Here is a 21,348-nt window from a genome sequence, read left to right on the forward strand (position 1 = left end):
GTACAAACTCACTTTTTTGATAAATCATCTTAAATGCTTTTAAATGTTTGGTTTCAATCATGTATTTTATGCATGAAAAAATGGTTGCTTACAATAATTTTTTTTTAATAAACGCACATATTGTACCATTCATAATCCAAAAAATGGGTGCTTACAACATTTTGTTTAATTAAACGCAAATATGGATCCATTCTCAATCCTCACAAACCTAAGATAAAGATTATAAAGGTCGTGCTTACAACAAGTAATTTGATAAAATTTTAAGTAAAAACATTTTAAAGCAATAAATGCAAACAAATAAGTTACATTTTAAAACAACAAAAGCTTATTACTTAAGATTCATTTAACCATTTAAATAAAACACAATCATCACGTGCTTACAATTATTATTTTCATTTTTCACATTTTTTGAAATGTGACAATGAAACAGCATTTTTGATTGAATTTATCTTTGAAAGTTTAAGTTTGATAACCAAGAACAATATCGTAGACAGTAAAATACACAATTTCAAAAGATAAAAGAGAAATAATTTATTGCTCACAACATTTTAGTATAAAAATCAAATATTACGACAGTTTAGAGTCTTCTTAATGTCAAGATAAACTATAAAAATCACGTGCTTACAAAGTATTTGATGCTAAAGAATCGCCAAGGAAGCACAGAATTGCATTTTAAGGATTAGTTAAGCTAAAAATCTTGAAATTATGAAATAAGCGACTAGTCCAAAAACAAAAAATTCTACACGAGTTTTCAAACTACTTAAAATTATATTTATTGGATATGCTTACAACTTTTTTGAACAAGATAAAACTACTACGTGCCTAGAACACCTCTTTGCATCAAAATATTTTACGTAAATCACGTGCTTACAATAATTTATGGACTTTATTGCACCAAACTTTAAAATACTCACAATAAATCTATTTGTTTAACATCAGAAATTTACCTTATATCCACAACACATACAAATTTTATATTATGTCTGTTGATATCTAAATACAAACAATATTCTTTCCGAGAAAGAAAACAGCCCTCAAAAACAACAAAAACACAGACGATGAAAAAAAAATAAAATAAAAACAAAACAAAAAAAGAACAACAAATATTACGCTTCTGTCTAGACGCCTATTGCTTTATGATAACGAAATTAACAGCCTTCCCCAAAAATAATTATTGCATAATAATAGCACGACATAAAAATAAATAAATACTGTAAGAGAAAATAAAAAAAACTAAACCGGAAAATTTTATACCTACTACGTAGTTGGTAAGGTAAATGCCATTAGGCTTAGCCATTATAGCCATAAAGTGCCAAGTAATAATTATAATTATCTGATTTTTCAAATAGGAATATTAGTCATATAATTTTAGTCATTCACGTGGGGAAACTTGAATTGAAATAAAAAAAAAACTAAAGATAAGTGCTTTCTTGTAATTATTGTTTGAAAATTTATCAATGACACTAATTCAGCAAACACTATTAAACCACCAACTCCACTATATGTATGTATTCCCATTGCTTGGCTGACTTTTAGACACTATCTAAAAATGTGATTATTGCTTTGGAATAAAATTATTAATTTAAGAGATGTCTGTGTATGATTTCACGATGGAGGGCGGGCGGTTGGTGCGGCCGGCGTCAAATGACGTAAATAAATTCATATTTTTCAAAGAGTTTTGGAATTAAATAGCTACCACGAGCCATATCAATTTGTCACACCATCCAAAATTTTGGCGGCGTCAGTCGGTGGTGGTGGCGTCTGATGGGCGTGACATGTGTTTGATGCTGATACACTTTTGAAATCTTAATAATTTTTGAAGTTCTTTTTCCAAACCAAAATAAAGTAAATAGAAAAAAAAGTCACGAGTTATTTAATTTTATCATTATTAAAAAAAAAGTAACACAAAAAGTTTTTGTTTGTTTTTCTTTTTGAATTTATTTGATTAGGCAAAGTATGACACGTGCAAGGTGAAATTTAAAATTCTAGCCCCGAACTGAATTCGGTTGGTTAAATTCGGATTGATATTTGTTTTTGAAATTCACTGCTGGCTTTGCTATATTTATCTAAATTAACTTGTTGATTAATTTATTTACCAAGGTTAGATTATGCACTTTGATTAAATTTTTCAGTTTTTAATTTTTTCTGTCACAAAAATTGAAACGTTACATGATCCATATTTTCGTACAGAAAAGTTGTAAGCGCGCATATATGTTACATAAAAACCTACGATCCAAGAGTTTTCATCAAGAAGTGGATCGTAGCATAATATCCGACTTAAATTTTGTGCTAAATCCTAGAATTTACTTCGAACAACAACAAAAACAATTGATAAAAAAAAGATTTTGATTATATATTTTTTGGTCTTCTCTCCTTGAGACTGTCCTCTTCTCATCAAGCACTCTACTTGTTGTTCGTGAGTAGATTTACCAAATAATGAATTGGCCATACTCGTACTCGTATAACAATAAAAAACAAAAATCAAAGTCCATCATCTATATAGATACTACTTGACAATCTATTGTTGAATTCTATTGTATAAAATATAGCACATCAACGAATAACGAATAACAAGTTACTATTATAGCAAAAGCTATTTATCTGTCTGAGAATTTGTCACAAATATGCTGAATGTGAGTCATTTTCATTTATTATACAACAATAAATAGATAGTAAGTCGTCATTCTTTTAAAGTTTAGTCAATGCTTCAAAACAAAATGATATTAATGAAATGTAAAGAAAGTACAAAAAAGACGAGATATTTGTCACTTTTGAACTTGTTTTTGATGAGCTTATACAATCATTAAGTAAGACTCTTATGATGAATAATAATAAAAGAAAGTCACTCATTAACAAAAAATTAGCAATGTGTTTGAATTTGAATTGTTTCAAAATAGCAATAAAGGTGAAAAAATAGTAATTATAACAAATCAAGTTGGTGCTTACAATTTTAATCAAGTAAAAATTATTCATTTATGTCTGTGTTAACTAGAAATGTATTCATTTCGTCTGTTATCAATGTGCTTACAATGCTAATTAAACGCCGAAAACTTTAAAGTCATATTTTCGACTTAATGAATACTAAATTCTTATCATTTTAGAAGAAAAGGAAGAAAAGAAATAGTAAAAAAGTTAAGAAAATTCGAAAAATATCTTGATTTGTATAAAATTGATTGAAATTCTTTATTCAGCAATGTTTCTGATAAGTGCTTACAAGTTATTTTCTAGCAAAATAATGAAAAATGTATCCCAAAAGCATTTAAAAGAGTTTTTACATCCCCATTCTATGTGCTTATAATATATTGAACGAAAAACAAACCATAATAACGACACCACTGGCTGTTTTTATGACTCGCTATGATATCTACAATCATTTATTTTATCAGTTTTTTGATAAATTAGTCTGTGTCACAAAATTAGATTTGCATTTTTGATAGTGACAATGGCTAAAGCGAACAACAATGTTTAACATTGTTGCTTTGACGAATTGAAAAATTTCATATCTTATCATGTTGAACAAATACGAATGAAAAACAAAAAAAAAACTCAGGACATTAAATTTTTGCAACAATGTTGCAAAACTTGGCTATACACTATCTAGACACATCAATTCAGTTTTTATGAAAGAACAAAATGATTTATACTCCTCGTTGGACATAAATCACTTTTTTGAAACTTAAAACTTTTTGTAAAGGATTTTGTTTTGCAAGTGAATGCAGATGATATTTTAAGCCATAGCATAAACCATAAGACTTATGTATAGATACACTTCTCACTGTTTGTTGTTTTGTCGGTTGAATTTCAAAAGTATCTCATTTTGTGTTGTTTAGGGAAACACAAAAATAGATTTTTACCAACAATTAAAAAGCCTCATTTTAGCTATACAAAGTATTTATTTAGGCTATTTTGACTTTTATAACATTATAATGTTCACAAAAGTATTTTAATTTATTTTGTTTTTATTTTTTGAGTTGATTCAAATATAAAAACCAAACATCTGCCCACTCATCAGTGGCAAGCCAATTTAAATTGATTCATTTTTTTTTTTTTTTTAGATGTTGGTTTGTTCCTCTGAATTTTATTTTTACTACCCGATTGTCTGTTGAACGTCTAATTTAAAATCAAGAATGCCATCGCAATGAAAAATTGCCAAGCAAAATTAGATTGATGACTGCGACTGGGGGTATGAATAAAACCAAAAAAAAACAACAAAAAGAAAACGTAACGAAACAAAAACTGTCGAGAAGACTTGTGGTTTTTGAAGGTATCTTTAGGGTGAAATTGATGCATAGCTATTGTGAAAAATTAACAATTCAATATGATACTTTGCCAAAATGACAGTGACTTAGTTTTATAGATGTCAGCATAAAAGAAAACGTCTCCAAAAGGCTAAAGTAAATGTACATTCATATATTTAACTTAGGTTTATGTAGAAGTAAGTATGGCATAAACGACAGCGACAATGACGACGTGACAAACAACACGACACCAGAACCAGAGGATTGTCTTGAAGGTCAATTCTAAAGAGACTGAAAGGCGAGACAATTAGTTAATTATTTTTGTTGTTGTTTACTTTGATTTTTTGTTTGATTTCAATAATAAAATTTTTATTTATTTGCTACTATTCTGGTTGAAAAACGTTTCCCACTTCTGAAAAGTGTAACTGGGGTGTTAGCAATGAATACAAATGTATCAAATGTCAAATATACTCATCCGAAATGTCAAACATTTTGACGTTTCATGATGAGAGTGAAAACGAGATAAACTAATGAAATGTCAAAACAACCCGCGCTAAAAAAGTCCCATGATTGTATTTCTTTCTCATTTAATAGCAAAAAGGAGACACAAAATTGAGCAGGGGCCTAATAATGACGTTTGCGGCGGATCGTTGTCAATTCGACATTTCAAATTCGACTCACGTCGTATTTCCTTATTAACGAATTTGCGGCGAAGCGAAAATAGTTCTTCCTATATTCCAGTGATTTGACACTTTTGGTTTGAATTTGTTTCCCTATATTCCAGTGATTTGACTGCTTTTACAAATTTTGTTTTGTGTTGATTGAATTTGTGAAATTTGCGATGATTTATTGAAAATTTTATATTTTATTGTGGATTGTGGATAAATTATAAGAAAATTAAAATAAAGCTGACTCACACTTTTATATATCTACAATTAAGAAAGAATCCATGAATTCGAACAGTGAACACTCTTTCGATTGTGAATCCGCCAAAAAAGCTGTCAGATTTCAACTCGCCAACAAACATTATTAGTTTATTACATTTCAAATTCGTCTTCGAATTCATTGTGAATCCGCCAATTTTTTCATTAATTGGGCGAATTCAAAACGAAGAAGGCGAAAGCGACATTATGACATTTCAAATTCATTAATTGGGCGAATTCAAAACGAAGAAGGCGAAAGCGAAAGCAATAATTGAAAAATGGCAAACTCGCTAACAAAACGATTCGCCGTGAATCCCATAATCAGACCCCAAACATTTTTGTTCAAATTTATTTTTAAATAAGCGGAAGCGAGATAAAATGATGAAATGTCAAAATAAGCCATTTCAATAACGTCTACATTTTTTTTTAATTTCTTTTTAAATAAGTGGAAGCGAGATAAAATGATGAAATGTCAAAATAAGCCACTTCAATAAAGTCTATTGTGAACACCGTTAAATGTATGTAGTTTTAAGATTACGATTTTGGTGTCAAAAATCTGACAGGGGTGTTGTAAAAAATTCAGCCCAATGTCAAAAAGCAATTTAAAATAAAGCTTCAAACCTGCAAATCTATGTCTGTATTGTAAATCAGTTAAAAAGTCGTTGATATTAAATTCATAAATAAGTAAAGTTCTCCTGCTAAATTGAGGAAAAAAAAGATAAATCAATGGAAGATCCCTTAACCAAAATTTTTTGTCAACACGCCATGAATCCAATTCCGATGATAAGAATTTTCTTCCACCCGAAAAACTTTTAGGGACTTTTTTCTCTTTTTTTTTTGGTTGCTTTTTTGCATTTCATGGCAACCGGATTTATCAATTTTAGACAGAAAATTTGTATGTATGTATGGATGTGTGGGTTTTGCGGTATCTACGCGTTCTTTCAATCATTAATCATCCCTTTCGAAGGCTGTTTTGGTCCTCTACGGATGGATAGGATATGGCATTAAATTTTGTGCTTGCTCTTAATAGAATGATGGATTGACCATTCTCATGGCTGATTTCTTCCACAACAATGATCCCAAACACACAGATACGCACATATACATACATATTTTTGTATTATATACAGAACACATACATACATAGAGAAATACAATTTCATAGCAAACATTTCTTTGTTTGTTCACGATGATGATGATGAGATGATGGGAGGAATTGAATTTGGGTCATCTCTTGAAACTGGCACATGGGCAGCACAGGGAGCTATAGATAGCTAGAGGTTTCTATAGAGAACTCCTATACTCTTTAGCCATAAATCCATGCCATCAGCCCCCATCAGCCATACCAAAAAGTCTACTTCTGAATCCCACCGACCGGAATGTGGTTTGTGTTGTCTACCAGGCTCGGGGCTATTTTATTGATTTTTTTTTTTTCTTGCTGCGTTCGTTTCGTTAGTGGGCGTTGTAGGATATGGAATATAGGTATACGAGCATAAAGCTACATAGGTCCTTTTGCCATTATTACACCTTTCCATCGAAATAAATATAAAATACCCGTAGAGAGATTAAAACCAAAGTCTGTAAGAGTCTATACGTAGACGTATATGAATGTAAAGGGGGCATTATTCAACAAAATTAGGGTGGGTCAAGGTATTATCTGTAAAGGGCAGTAGGTATTCTTAAATTTTATTTTTTTCTATATTTAAAGGTTGAAATTTTGGATGGAATAATGTTGACGTAGAAAAATTCAAAAATGGCGGAAATAGAAAAAAAATTTAGCTTTCAAAATAACCAAAATAAAATGTATTCAAAACTTAGGTTATTTTACCTTTGCAGTTAAGACTCTTTCTGAAAGCTTTTTTCTATTCTTTCTGCATACATTTTTATTTTCAATTCAAAATGGTTTCATTTTTGTATAGTGACGGAAACGTCACAATGAATTTATGACTAATGATTAACACTCAAAAGCCAACACTCCACTCCACAGTCTTCAGCTAAAGCTAGTTACACAGAGTCACAAAGTTATACAGAGATAGGTGCAGAAAATGCATTAGTTAGATTATTATAAATTATAAAACACGACTAGAAAGGTGTAGTGTGTGTAGTTAAGGCATGAGCATGCACTATGCAGGAGGCGTTCAAAAGGCAAGCCATCCAGACATCAACATCACTTAGGTTTGTTTGTTTGTTTGTTTAGTTTCTATTTTTTTTTTGTGATGTAAAGATAAATATTATGACAAAAGAATATTGTCAAATGATTCATGGTGTCAATTGTTAGCTGTCAACACAGTAGACATACCTACGCGTGATTATACGTTACATACATGCATATATACATACATATAAAAAAGTGTTGCATGTTGAATGAAAAATTGAATAAAAGAACACGTGAAAAGTGCATGAATAAAAAATGAATAACATTAGTTACATTTTTGCACATTGGCCCCGCCTTAACTATTTATTATTTAATGGGTTTGAAAAGTTCTCGGCTTATCACCTATTGCATTTAAATTACTGTTATTTAACTGTAATTAAAGATGTTTTGTGGAGAAATTTGTTATATATGAAAATTAAATTAATTCCGATAGCTTGCATGTGTCAAAGTGTGTTTCACTCATGTCAAACGTCAAAATTAATAGTTTTATGTAAGTTCAATCCAAAATTCTCTACAGACGTAGACACGTGTTATTGAAAATCGTGAGTTAACAGTCTAGAAATAAGATCATTGTTAGAAGCTTTTTTTAAGAAAAAAATAATTTGACAGCTGTCAAAAGACTAAACTATGCAGTCCTAGTTCGGAAGTGTTCTTTCAATTCTTCACACATAATATAACAATAAGATATATCTGACGTTTAAATTCTGACACTTACAAATTCCTACTGATGTGACACTGACACATTCTTTGACTATTAAATTTCAATCAAAAAGATTCAAGTCAAACAGAAATTAGGCAAGATTATAGTTGTGCATATAAACAAATCTGCTATAAACATGTGCATACGAGTATGTGCTTTATTTGACGTTTAAAAATTTGGCAGAATGGCAGTCATCAATTTTCTACGGTACTATTAGAAGAACCGACTGAAACGTTTTTAAACTGTTAAATTTTGTCAAGCACATACCAACGATATATAAATTGGGTGCGTTCAGGTTTGTAACGAAGGCTATTATGATGGGTTTCTTTGTACATATATAAAGAAATTATATATCTCGTGTCTTTTCTTCACAAACAAATTTGATATTTTAGTGATTTGTCGTTATTTTGGCAGCAAATATATTTCTGTGTAAAAATCAGTTTAACTGTCAGTTTTAGCAGATATCGCTTCGCGAAACGTCATATCTTTGAAGTTTCTAGTTTAAAAACTCTCTAATTTGCTCAAACATGACAGTTGTCTTCTTTATTCAATTTAAAGCTGCATTTACACTTTTATAATAAGATAAGGAATTTGAAAATTAGTGTTAGTAAAATTCAGTTTAAAAAACCCTACATTCCAAAACTAAGTAACAAATGTCAACTTATTACAGTCTGATAAATCAGATATCAAAAAAAAAACTAAATAAAATTATAAAAAAATAAATATTTAGTCACTTAAATGACAAAACTTCACTTACATAAAAAAACAGACTTAAAATTGGGCTTTGAAATTCAGTGTACCTATATAACAACGTTCTTTTTGAAGCAACAAACGTCAAATACTTAAAGTTACGACCCAAGCCACTGAATGTTTGAGGTGCGAAATATCACTTAAACTAAAATGACAAATAAACGTCAAAAATGTCATCTGTTAATTATTATTTTTTGAGAAGAGAAAACGTCACCTTATTAACGAACTCTAAAATCAAATTTAATAGAAATAGGACACTTGACACTAATTTGCTTGAACATGACAGCTGTTCTTTTATTCAATTTAAAGCTGCATTTACACTTTTATAATAAGATAAAGAATTTCAAAACTAGTGTCGTAAAATTCAGTTTAAAAAATGAACGGAATTCTGAGTTAACTGACGTTTTGCCTAAAATCCAAAATTAAGTAATAAATGTCAACTCATTACATTCTGAGAAATCAGATATCAAAAAAACTAATAAAATTATAAAAAATCAATATTTAGTCACTTAAATGACAAAACTTGAGGTGCGAAATATAACTTAAACAAAAATGACAAATAAACGTTAAAAATGACATCTGTTAATTATTATTTCTTGAGAAGAGAAAACGTCACTTATTAACGAACTCTAAAATCAAATTTAATAGAAATAGGATACTTGATACTAATTTGCTTGAACATGACAGTTATGACAGTTGTTTTCTTTATTTAATTTAAAGCTGCATTTACACTTATATAATAAGATAAAGTAACTGAGAACTATTGTCGTAAAATTCAGTTTAAAAAAGGAACGGAATTCTGAGTCAACTGACGTCTTGCCTAAATTCAAAAACTAAGTAATAAATTTCAACTTATTACATTCTGAGAAATCAGATATCTAAAAAACTAATAAAATTATAAAAAAAATCAATATTTAGTTACTTAAATGACAAAACTTTACTTATTTACATAAAATAGCAGACTTAAAATTTAGCTTTGAAATTCAGTGTACCTATATAACAATGTTCATTTTAAAACAACAAACGTGAAAAACTTAAAGTTACGCACCAAGCCACTGAATGTTTTAGGTGCGAAATGTCATTTGAACAAAAATGACAAATAAACGTCAAAAATGACATCTGTTAATTATTACTTTTTGAGAAGAGAAAACGTCACCATATTAATGAACTCTAAAATTAAATTTAATAGAAATGGGACAATTGACACTTATTTGCTTGAACATGACAGTTTTCTTCTTTATTCAAGTTAAAGGTGCATTTACACTTTTTTAATAATTTTGATTTATGTATGAAGACAAATATTTTTGTTCAAAAGAGAACAAAATTAAATTAAAAATCAAAATAAAAATTGTGTACATCGAATCGATGTATTAATTTTACTCAATAGAATTAATAAACATAAACAACTGTCAAACATTTATAAATAATGTAGTCTCATAATAAATCGCACCATTTATTCACTGACGTTTGTGTTTATTTTTTGTTTAATTATTTTGCTGACGTTTCTGATTGATATGATTATGTCATTTTTTGACAACTCACCATCAACAAAATGATTTTTCATTTCAATTTTTCTTGGTGGACTTTTAAAAATATTTCTTTCATCTCAAAAAACTGTACGAGTGTTTTAATGCAACGATCAAAATAAGAATGTTAGCTAATCTGAACATCAACATTCGAGATTCGAAATTATAAGACAAGTACAATTGGATTTGACATTTCGACGACAAGTGTCATCATTGTATGTAATTATCGTTGTTGTATAAACTGTCAGTGGAAATTTAGAAAAAAAAAGAAGACAATATAATGTGTAATGTAAGGGAAGTGAAAATGTAAAATCATTTGCAACAATGTTGCAACCAATTAAATTAACCAGAATCACCAGTGAAGATATGTCTGCGCCAAGAATTTGGTTTTCTTATTTTTGTTTTTTCTTTTTGACATTTGGTTTCAACAATCTTGTATAGGTACTTATTTTCAACCAACTCATACACAATTTGTAGGAAAATAAGACTTTTCTTTTATTTTTGACGATATATTGGTAAAGAACTTGAAGGTTCAAGATTTTCTTTTTGATTTTCCCATATTTAGCCGCCTATAGACGATATAGATACGTGAAAAACCATCAGACTGTGTGGTGTCACTCGTCGAAAGTGTCTATTGCCTCTCTATATACAAAGTCTTATGTCACTTCTTCCATCTATATAAGTCGGTGTTTCGCATGAGCTAGCTGATGGGCTGGCTATGTGTATGGGAATGGATTGGGTTTGGGTTGGGTTTGGTCTTTGGTTTGGGTTGACTCAGCAAAATTTATTTATTCAGTGTTTTGCAGTGAAGTACGAATACCTTGACTATCGTGCAGCGCTGCGGCGGCAAAACATCAAAGCTGAAACAAAATAACGATAACGAATACTTTTTTTTTCTTACCTCAGCGTTGCAGTTTTTCACCGCTGTTGTCGTTGTTGTTATTATTGTGAAATGTCAACTGATGACAACCATTTGCTTTTTACCGCAAAAATGAAACTTAAAACAAGTGCCGAAGGCAAAGGGGGGGGGGAGTTTTTGTACAAATTTATAGTACAGAGGAAAAGAGTTGAAACACAAAATGCGAGGAAAAATATCACTTATGAAGAAATGAAGTACATCTTCAGGTAATACTGTCACAGTCGAAGTTCTGTCCTGTTCCGTTCCGGTGACTTCTCTATACTACATCAATTCAACTACCGGCATTTTTGATACGTCAGCGTCGTCGTTGGCAGCACGGCCGGCGGTGGCGGCGGTGTAAAAAAGAAAAAGGGGTTGAAATTGGATACTTTTTGGTCGAGAGGGCTTAAGACCAAAGGAAAGTCTTGCTTTGTAATGACATTTTGCGTTGTTTTTGTCTGTCTGATGTTTTTTTTATAGAAGAGAAAGAGATGCAAGACATTGTCTAGAGTATTGTCGTTTTTGCGATTAAATGTGATATCATTACCGAGGGCAAAACTGTGACACACAAAAGTTCCTGGCGACGACTGTGACTGCTACGACGACGACGCGACGATGACAAACGGCAACGACATGTGACACAAAGACTGCAAAGATAATTTCACATAATATGCCTTACTTTTCATCTCTAAACAGAGACAGACCCATTATAATGAATATGACAAGAGCGGAGGTCTTCTAAGGCCTCTTTTATAGAGTTGTAGCCTAGTTGTTTTCGAGAATAGTGTCTACCAACATAATTCAGCGCCATAGGTAGGCACATGAATCGCACTTAAAATGAATGCAAACTATAAAAAAAACGACGGATTTCACATTCATATTCACAGTGAAAAGATAAAAAGATGCGTGAAGTTATTGTTCACCATCATAATAGGGATATGAATAGTATTTATGATTTGTAAATTATTTTTTTTAGTCTTTCTAGTTCCTTTTTGGTTAGGTGCACTCAAAGTGAATGATATGAAAGAAATGTATACTTAGCATAAGTTCATCAAAGAATTTTTGAACTCTAGGTTGAGGGAAGGTAGGTTCATGGTATTCAAAAGTTACAAAACGAATGATGGTAATGGCGACTATGTCGTTATGTCGCGTCAACTTTGGCGAGGACCGACGACGCGACGACGAAGGCGGCAAATTATAAAGGCAAAAGAGAACAGTTTATTATATTAATTTTTGTTAGTGTTTTTATTTTACAAACGTAGCTTTGAAGCTTTTGTAAATTATTAATGACTGGGACAAAATAATAAACAAAAAACGAAACTAGGTACAAAGTTGTAGTAGTCGGAGAGTAGGAGAAAGAGAAAAGTCGCAATAAGGCTTCTTTGATGTCTGATGTCTTTTTGAAGTTTTTTTATTTAACGTCAAACGATTTTAAATAAAAACGGCAAAAGCTTTTCTTAGTTTTTGTTTTTAATTACTGTTAAGAAGGAACAAAAGAGGATTCGAAGGTATACTAGGTACGTTTTTGACATAATTGTCGGCTTGTCACGGCGCGGCGGCGGCGGCCAACAGACTCAAAGTTTATTGCTGCCTTTTATGATAAGAACATTAAAGTAGACACTTTGTAGTGTACCCTAACGTATAATGACCTGCATTTCAAACTAGACATTCTCGCAGACATTTGATTGTAATTGGATTATTATAAAAACTTTAAAGGGTGTTTTTTCTCTTTTATTGTTACAAACAAAAATAATAAAACAAAATTGTATTGAACAGGGTTAGTTTGCTCGTTTTAAGGTCTTATCATAAATTTGGCGCCCAACGTGAAGCTGATTTAACTTTAAAAAAGAGGCTGGGATGCGATCCACACTGATGACTTCCCATCCCGTCTGTCGATTTCTCTTGCTTAAAAGTTTGTAGGTTTCGTGTTGCGTTCAAAAAGTTACCAGTTAAATTATTCCAACAAATTTAAAAATTACCAACAATATTTTGGATATGATGAAATAATTTTATTTTAAAATCTATTTTCTAACGAGATTTTTAGTAGTTAACAGTTTTTTTTTACCAATTTTAGTAGCATGTCCTAAAAATTCTTGTTTCTTATAAAAACAAATATACATTGGATGAATTAAAATAATTTGAAGTATTTTTTATTATTCACGAGATATCGAGGACCGAACATCAATTTTTACCAAATTTGTGTACTTTTTTGTAGATTTTAATTTTGTATGAAAAAACTAACTGTTAGATTTTTATAAAAATTACTGAATATTGAAAACAATATTTGTCATAAAATGAAATTAATTTGAAGCCTCTATCTCAAATTTTTGAAAAGATATTTGTTTCGAAAATCATTTTTTACCAATTGTTGTTAAATTTTCTTTTAAGTTTTATTGTTTGTAAGAAAAACTGTCAATTCGATTTTTTAAAATTTTATTAAATGTTGACAACAATATTTTTTTAAAGATAAAAGAAGCAAAAAGCAAATATCTCAAAGTTTTGAAAAGATATTTGAGTCGAAAATAAAGTTTTGCCAACTTTTGTTAAATTTTCTTTAAAGTTTTTATTTTTTGTAAAAAAACTGTCCATTAGATTTTTTTTCAAAATTTTACTGAACGTTGAAAACAATATTTTCCAAAAAATAAAAGTACTTTAAATCCAATAGTTTAGAGTTGTGAAAAGATATTTGAGTCGAAAGTAAATTTTTACTAAATTTTATTATTGCTTTTTGTTAGGTTTTGATTTTTTGGTAAAAAACTGTCAATTATATTTGGTCAAAATTTTACTGCATGTTGAAAACAATATTTTTTAAAAGATAAAAGTAGTTTAAAGCCAATATCTCAAATTTTTGAAAAGATATTTGAGTCGTAATTCAATTTTTACCAACTTTAAGTAATGGTTTTTTTAGGTTAATTCGATTTTTCTTAAAATTTTACTAGATTCTAAAATCAAAAATATCGACAACAATATTTTCTGTGAAATAATATAAGTTTGAATATAATATGTCAAATTTTTGAAAAGATATTTGAGTCGAAAATCAATTTTTACGAACTTTTGTTAATTTTTTTTCGGTTTTTAATTTTTTGTAAAAAACTGTCAATTCGATTTTTCTCAAAATTTTTTTTGAAATCAATTTTTCTTATAAGATAAAATAAGTTTGAAGCCTAAATTTCAAGTTTTTAAAGAGATATTTGAATCGATATTTAAATTTTACGAACTTTGAGTAATGTTTTTTTTAGATTTTTATTTTTTATAAAAAAACTGTCTATTCGATTTTTCTCAAAATTGTATCAGATGTCAAAAACATAATTCTTCGTTGCACAAAAGTGTTTTGGAGATGAAATCATATTTAAGTCGTAATATTTTGGAGGTGACACATTTTTTTCGTAATATTTTGGAGGTGACAATTTTCTTGAGAGCCCTTTCTGCATCTTTCTGCCTTATTATCTTTTTAAACAAATTTATTTGAAATCGATATCTCTTCTGGTTCTTGGGCTATGGACGACGAAAAAAACGTCGCGAACGTACGGACTTCCTATGGGAAGTTAAAAATAAGTAAAATTAAAAAAAAAAAATAATTTTTAGTAATTGAAATGACAAAACGTCACTTAAATAAAATATACTTAAAATTGCACTTCAGACACTAAATGTATATAAAAAAGTTAATTTTAAAAAAACAAACGTCAAAAACTAAAAGTGACGTCCCAATTCACGCAATGTTCGAGGTGAGAAATGTCACTTAACCAAAAATGTTAAATAAACGTCAAAAATGACATTTGTTACTTATTATTTTTGAGAAGAGAAAACGTCACCAAGGGCCTAAGAAATAGAACGCTTGAATTGTGACAATTTGACGTCTGTCATTTTTGACTTTAAATAAATATAAGTACATGAAACTTATTCATAATTAGGAATTGTATATTTTTTTTTCTAAATTCAATTCAAATTTGAAAAAAAGAATTGACCTACACACGTGCAAGAGAACAATAATAAGAAATTAACACAAAATTCTTCAAATATTTCAACAACTTGTTGCCTACATAAATTCTTAGAATATTAAAGTAGATACGTACATTTACTTATACATATGCGAATGACCTGTATGGCATGAAATGAACATTAAGCTTTCAGTTTACAAGTTAATCAGCACACTTTTTTCCACCTTCTACAAAGCAAGATGACTAAAAACAAAAACAACTAAAAAAATATATATTATAAATCGAGATGTTTGTAGATATTTATTTTTACACTAAAGATAAAGTATCTTTTTCTTGGCTGTCAAACTAAAATATCTATCTCATAGAGATTCAGGCAAAGATTCAAAAAAGTATTTCTTGATGTTTTGTATCCACAAATAGAATTTTTATTTTTAAAATAATACCGAAAGGAATTTATTTTACGCAGACTAAAAATTTAGGTAACCCCGGGAGGGTGAGGAGAAGGAGGAGAGGGCTTAGACTTTGAGGAAATTAAAAACTATATAAAACTAAACATATTTTCAGAATTAAAGATATAATAAATAATATAAATTAATAATATTCTTTTCGTTTTATTTATGTTCTCAAAAACTAATTTAAAAAAAAAATCGCATTTTATTTACTCTAAATATCCAATTAAAATAAGTGGCGTTATAATTTGTATTTTAATTAAATAGTTTTTAAATTTTTTACGAAATTCACGAATGAACTTTGATGTTTTTTTTTAAATAGTATAAATGTATATTTTTGATAATGAATATATTATTATTTATCATGAAGTTGATAAACAAAATCAGTCAGTGGTTTTATTTTGTCTTTATTTTCCTGCCATTGCAATCTTCAGATTTGCTGATTTGCAATGAAGGTTTATAAACCCATCATAATAAATCAGCAATATTGTGCATGTTTTTGATAAACAATTTGTATAAATTTTATACTAATATTTCTTCTATATTTTTTTAAACAGATTAAATCAAATTTTATATTGTTTTTCCTTCTTTTTTTCACTTTAGATTTAAATTTGCCACATTTACAAAAATGTTAATAATTTTATCAGCAGTCTTTGATTGAGGAAATAAAAATTGTCAAAACAACTTCAACTAAATGAATTAGTACGTTTATAAGATCAGGCGTACGAACAAGATTAAATTAAAGATGTACTAAAGTTTCATTGAAGAGATAAGGAAATTGCTTTTTTATCATCATTGAATTATTTAAATAATTAGAAAATTGGTAACACGCGCAAAATTTCAAATATCATCGAAATCTAATCATGATTGTAAGTTTGGGCGTGGCAGTCGCAAAAGTATTTCCTTTTTATCGCTTCCGAAATGAAGCAACCTTAGCATCGATGGATGGATAAAATTCTAGAAAAATAATTTCCACTAAAAATCCCAAATTTATAGAATGAAGAAGGTGTTTCAAAATAGTTTCCGATAAGCTTCGTTAAATCTTTTTTTCCTTAATTTATATTTTTTAACGTTTTATATTCTTTTTTTGTTACGTTTGAAGCTTACTGAATCTTAAACTAAATCAACAATATTGAAAACGATGAAAAAGAATGAAAAATCAATTTTTCAGAAGTTTCCAAAAAGTTTCGTTAAAATTTACTATACATTTAATCATGTTAAGGGGATTTTTAGTGTTTTAAAAACACTTCAAGATAAGAGAAGAGTTTTCTAAGCTTTGAATTGTGGTTTTTAAGGAAATAGTTAGCTTCCATAAGACTTCTTTGTTATTCAATAATTTCTGAGAGCTTTAAAATATTTCTTCAAATTTCTGTTGATTTTTTCGTGCAGTGGCAATGTGTCTTTGAAACTGTGAAGTGTATCGTAAAATTCTTCGTTCCAGAAATGAGTTCAAAATTTTCAAATTGACTGATGGCAAAAATCAAAAGGGTAATCTCTTTGACATGTAAACATTTAACGGACATTCATTGCTAATACTTTTAGTCACGATTATTAGTGTGGGCGTGGAAGTTGCAAGAGTTTTTCATTTTAAACTCTTTCGAATTGAACCAATTTTAGCATCGATGGATATAGAAATGTCAAGAAAATTAATTTCCATTTAAAATCGTAAATTTAAAAAGAATTAAGTATTTGTTTCTAAATAGCTTCTGATAAGCTTCGTTAAATCTTCTTTTCCCCAATTTATATTTATTAACTTTTTTAAATATGTTTAGTTTTGTTTGAGGCTTACTGAATCATAAAATAAATCAAAGAGTAACGAACAAAAGATTTCAAATCAGTTTTGCAGAAGTTTCTTTAAAGTTTCGTTAAAATGTATTTTACATTTAATCATGTCAAGGGGATCTTTTAATGTTTTAAAAGCGACTTCAAGATAAGAGAAGAGTGTTCAAAGATTTAAACTATCTTTCGTTAGGAAATGATAAGCTTCCATAAAGCTTCGTTGCTGTTCAAATGTTTTTAAAATTTCTATTGATATTTTCTTAAAGTGAGAATGTGTTTTTGAAACTGTGATGTTCATCGTAAATTTCAACATTCCACCACAATTTTCATTTTTAACTTTAATGAGTTGAAAATTGTCAAATTGACTGATGACAAAAATCAAAAAAAGAAATTCTCTTCGACAGGTAAATATATTGAGTGGATATTCATTAATAAAAATACTTTTACACAACACCATTCAGTCAAAAAAAAAAAAAGATAAATAAATATCTACATAATTCCCCAGACATCATACAACAAAAAGATCAAGATATTTTAAATGCATTATTTGTCTGCCAAAATAAATATAAATATTTTTCCTAGGTCATGGCATAGATATCTATGTTGAGTTTTTTTCTTTTAATTTTTATTTTTCAGTAGCACATTGGCACATTTTTATAAATATAAAAGCAACAAAATGCATATTCATCAATTTAGTTATAGTCTTGCGTTGGCTAAGATAGTTTTTTCCTTCCTTTTTTTTTAAATGTTGCCCTTGTTGTCCCTCTATATCAACGGTTTATAGAACGACGACGATGACAAAGTTCCTACGCTTCACTATGTCAAGATACATCCCACAGGAAATATACAAAAGCATCTTTCGTTGGATACTTATAGATATTTTATTTTATATATAGATCTTCTTTTTTTTTTAAAGTTCCAATGAAGAAGATGCGATGCCGCGCTCAATATTTTTACTGCTGCAGGCGAACAGCCAACAAACCAGTCCGTCTGCTGATCCAACCTACAATTCCGGGCGAGTCGAGGCTCGTCGAGACTATATAAAAAGGGGCGGTGTCGGTGGAGGCAAGACGTATTCGACGAGTCACATAGTCGGGGTTCCTTTTTTTGTATTTTCTTATTATTTATTTATTTTTCTTTTTGTGATTTTAATTCGAGGTAAAGAGACTTTTGGCTGCCTCAAGTCTAATTTCCAAGAAATTTGTCTCCGTTTTTTTTTTTAATTCTTTTTTATTTTATTTTATGATGTGTTGATAATAATTCTTTTTTATATTCATTGTCGCCGGTGTTGTTGTTTTTTTTTTTTCAAAGCCTATATAGGTATATTATGTACTTCCTTTGTGTTGTCTTTTTAAGGACTCTTTTATAATACAAACAAAAAAAATCCTTTTGTATAGGCCTTTGATGTGTTCCTTTTTTGCATTTGATTTTCTTTTTGAAGTCTTCGTTGCCTAAAAATGTAGGTCACGTTGGATTGGTTTTGTTTTGCTGAATTTTGTTGTTTTGTTTTTCTATTCTTTTTGAAATTTTCTTAAGGTCTAACAATATTGTTTTTGATATTTTTTGTGTCTTTGGACTGATGAAATGTGGTAGGGGGCATATTTGTGGTATGTGTTAATTTGATTAGAAGGAAATTTGAAAGCTGAGACATTTTCATTCAATCGTTGGACGGGAATATATTTTAAAAATCCCTTCAATAGAAACAAAATTTTACAAAATTACGGTTTTATTTTATTTCACATCAAACAAAAAAAATAAAAAAAGGCTGGGATGCGACCCACACTGATAGCTTCCCATCCCGTCTGTCGATTTGTCTTGCTTACTATTTTTTGAAGATTGTATTTTTGAATGAAAAAACGGACTGTTGGATTTTTTTAAAAAATTACTGAATATCGAAAACAATAGACAATATTTTTAATTTTTGAAAAGCTATTTGAGTTGAAAGTTAATTTTTACCAAGTTTGAATAATGTTTTGTTAGGTTTTATTTTAAAAAAAATCTATCAAATTTCAGCATTTTAGCAGATGTTAAAAACGTTAATCTTCGTTGCACAAAATTGTTTTGGAGATAAAATCATTTTTTATTCGTAAAATTTTCGAGGTGACAGATTTTTTTCAGTTTTTTTGATTCATAAAGAATCTTGTAAATTGGATTTTTCCAAAAAATATACTTGTTTGGTATCACGTTAAAATATATTATATAAAATTTAATTTAAGTCTCTAGCATTTTTGGTTCTCTAGATATTTAGGGTTAACTAAAATTTGCAGCTTTTTTAAACTGCTTTGGTAAGAAAACCACCCACGGAACTTTCTTGGGAGCCATTACTGGATCATTATCTGAGTTATGGACGACAAAAAAGAAACGTCGCGAACACATCTTTCGCACAGACATGTTTCTAAAAATATTTTATTTCGACTCTAGGGACCTTGAAACTTCGAGAAATGTTAAAACTTTCAATTTGACAAATCGGATCCATTACAATAACTTCCTATGGTAAGTAAAAAATTTTTACAAGGTTTCAACACACACTGCAGTCAATGAATATTATTTGATCGAACAGGATTACGATTAGTTACAATTGGAAGAAAAAATAATTTAAAAAAGTGAGTATACGCCACAGTGAACATTAGTTATGTCTTTAATTTAGAAGTATCTCTGGCGCAGGGTTAGCTACGAATTAGTTTGAACAAGATATTCAAAAGCTTTAGACATGGTTAGGTAAAAGAAATTGTTTTTAACCCTCTGAATTCTGAAGCGTTGCAGGTTTGGATAAGTCGTCTAGAAAAAATCTATCAACATGATAAGTTTAAAACACATCTTTTTTATGGTAAAAGTGGCATTTTGTAATTTTTTTTATTTTTAGTTTTATAACAAAAACAAGTCTTTCAAAAGTCTTATTCTAAAATCATTTTAAATTAGATGTGAAGATTTTATTTTCCTTACAAGACACACTTTTTGCAAAGTAAATAAGATAGGACTGAAGATATTTAAATTAAAAATATTAAGGATGGTGATTAAAGATTTAGAAAATCATCAACTTTAATATCGATAGCCTCAAAATGCCTGATATTAAGTTTTATTTAAATTTTTAAAAATAACATCTCCCCCTTATCAGTTTTCTTGTTTAATTTCTATATTGATGGACTTATTTTCCAACTTGCAGAACCAAAAACTAGTCTAGATTTAATAGGATTTTACGCAGACAACATATTTTTAGTCGCTTCTAGATCTATACTAGAAGTAAACAAAACACTTTAGACCGCTGACCGTGCAATCGTTCTTCCTTCCAAAATTGAAGCTTTACATCTTTGCCGATTCACAACACCATCGTCTCTTTAAAGAAAGAACTAAAAGTCTTAGGTGCGTCTTTCAGTAGCAATCTGAAATGGGAATGGAACAATGTCCTGAAAATTATATTTTCTAGACGTAAACGACCGCGCCTTGAAACGGCTTTGAAGATAGCCAAATGTTTGAAGATAGCCAACATTTGGAAAACTTTGAATTCGCCTTGATAGATTGATTTTGAAGTAGATGTCACACTAAGGCTATCAAAAACCTTAGGAAGATTGTAATGTGATATAAAGTTCAACAACCTTTAACTATCATTAATGTTACTCACTTAGGGTTCTTTAAGTTCTGTTCTCTATTTACTGTGAGTATGTCCTAATTAAAAACATCATTTTTTCGACAAAGAAGTTGGCACTCTAAAATTTTAATTATCAATATTTCAAAAAAAAATTCCATTCTCTTCTTTCCCGCCAAAATTCGTGAAGTGTGTGTTTGTGAATTGACAACATAATAATCTTAAAATTCTAAAAAATTTTCACTATAAAAGTATAAAGATATTTTTTCCCACGAAATTTAAATATACACAACCAAAAAAAACGTGCTCAGGGATTAAGTGACGATAAACAAGCATCCTCCACAAATAATTAACTATTTCATTTTACTCACAGTTTCGAACTCATATGATACAATTTCTTTTCACACAA

The sequence above is a fragment of the Eupeodes corollae genome, chromosome 2, assembly GCF_945859685.1.
Source record: "Eupeodes corollae chromosome 2, idEupCoro1.1, whole genome shotgun sequence".
Taxonomy (NCBI): Eukaryota; Metazoa; Arthropoda; class Insecta; order Diptera; family Syrphidae; genus Eupeodes; species Eupeodes corollae.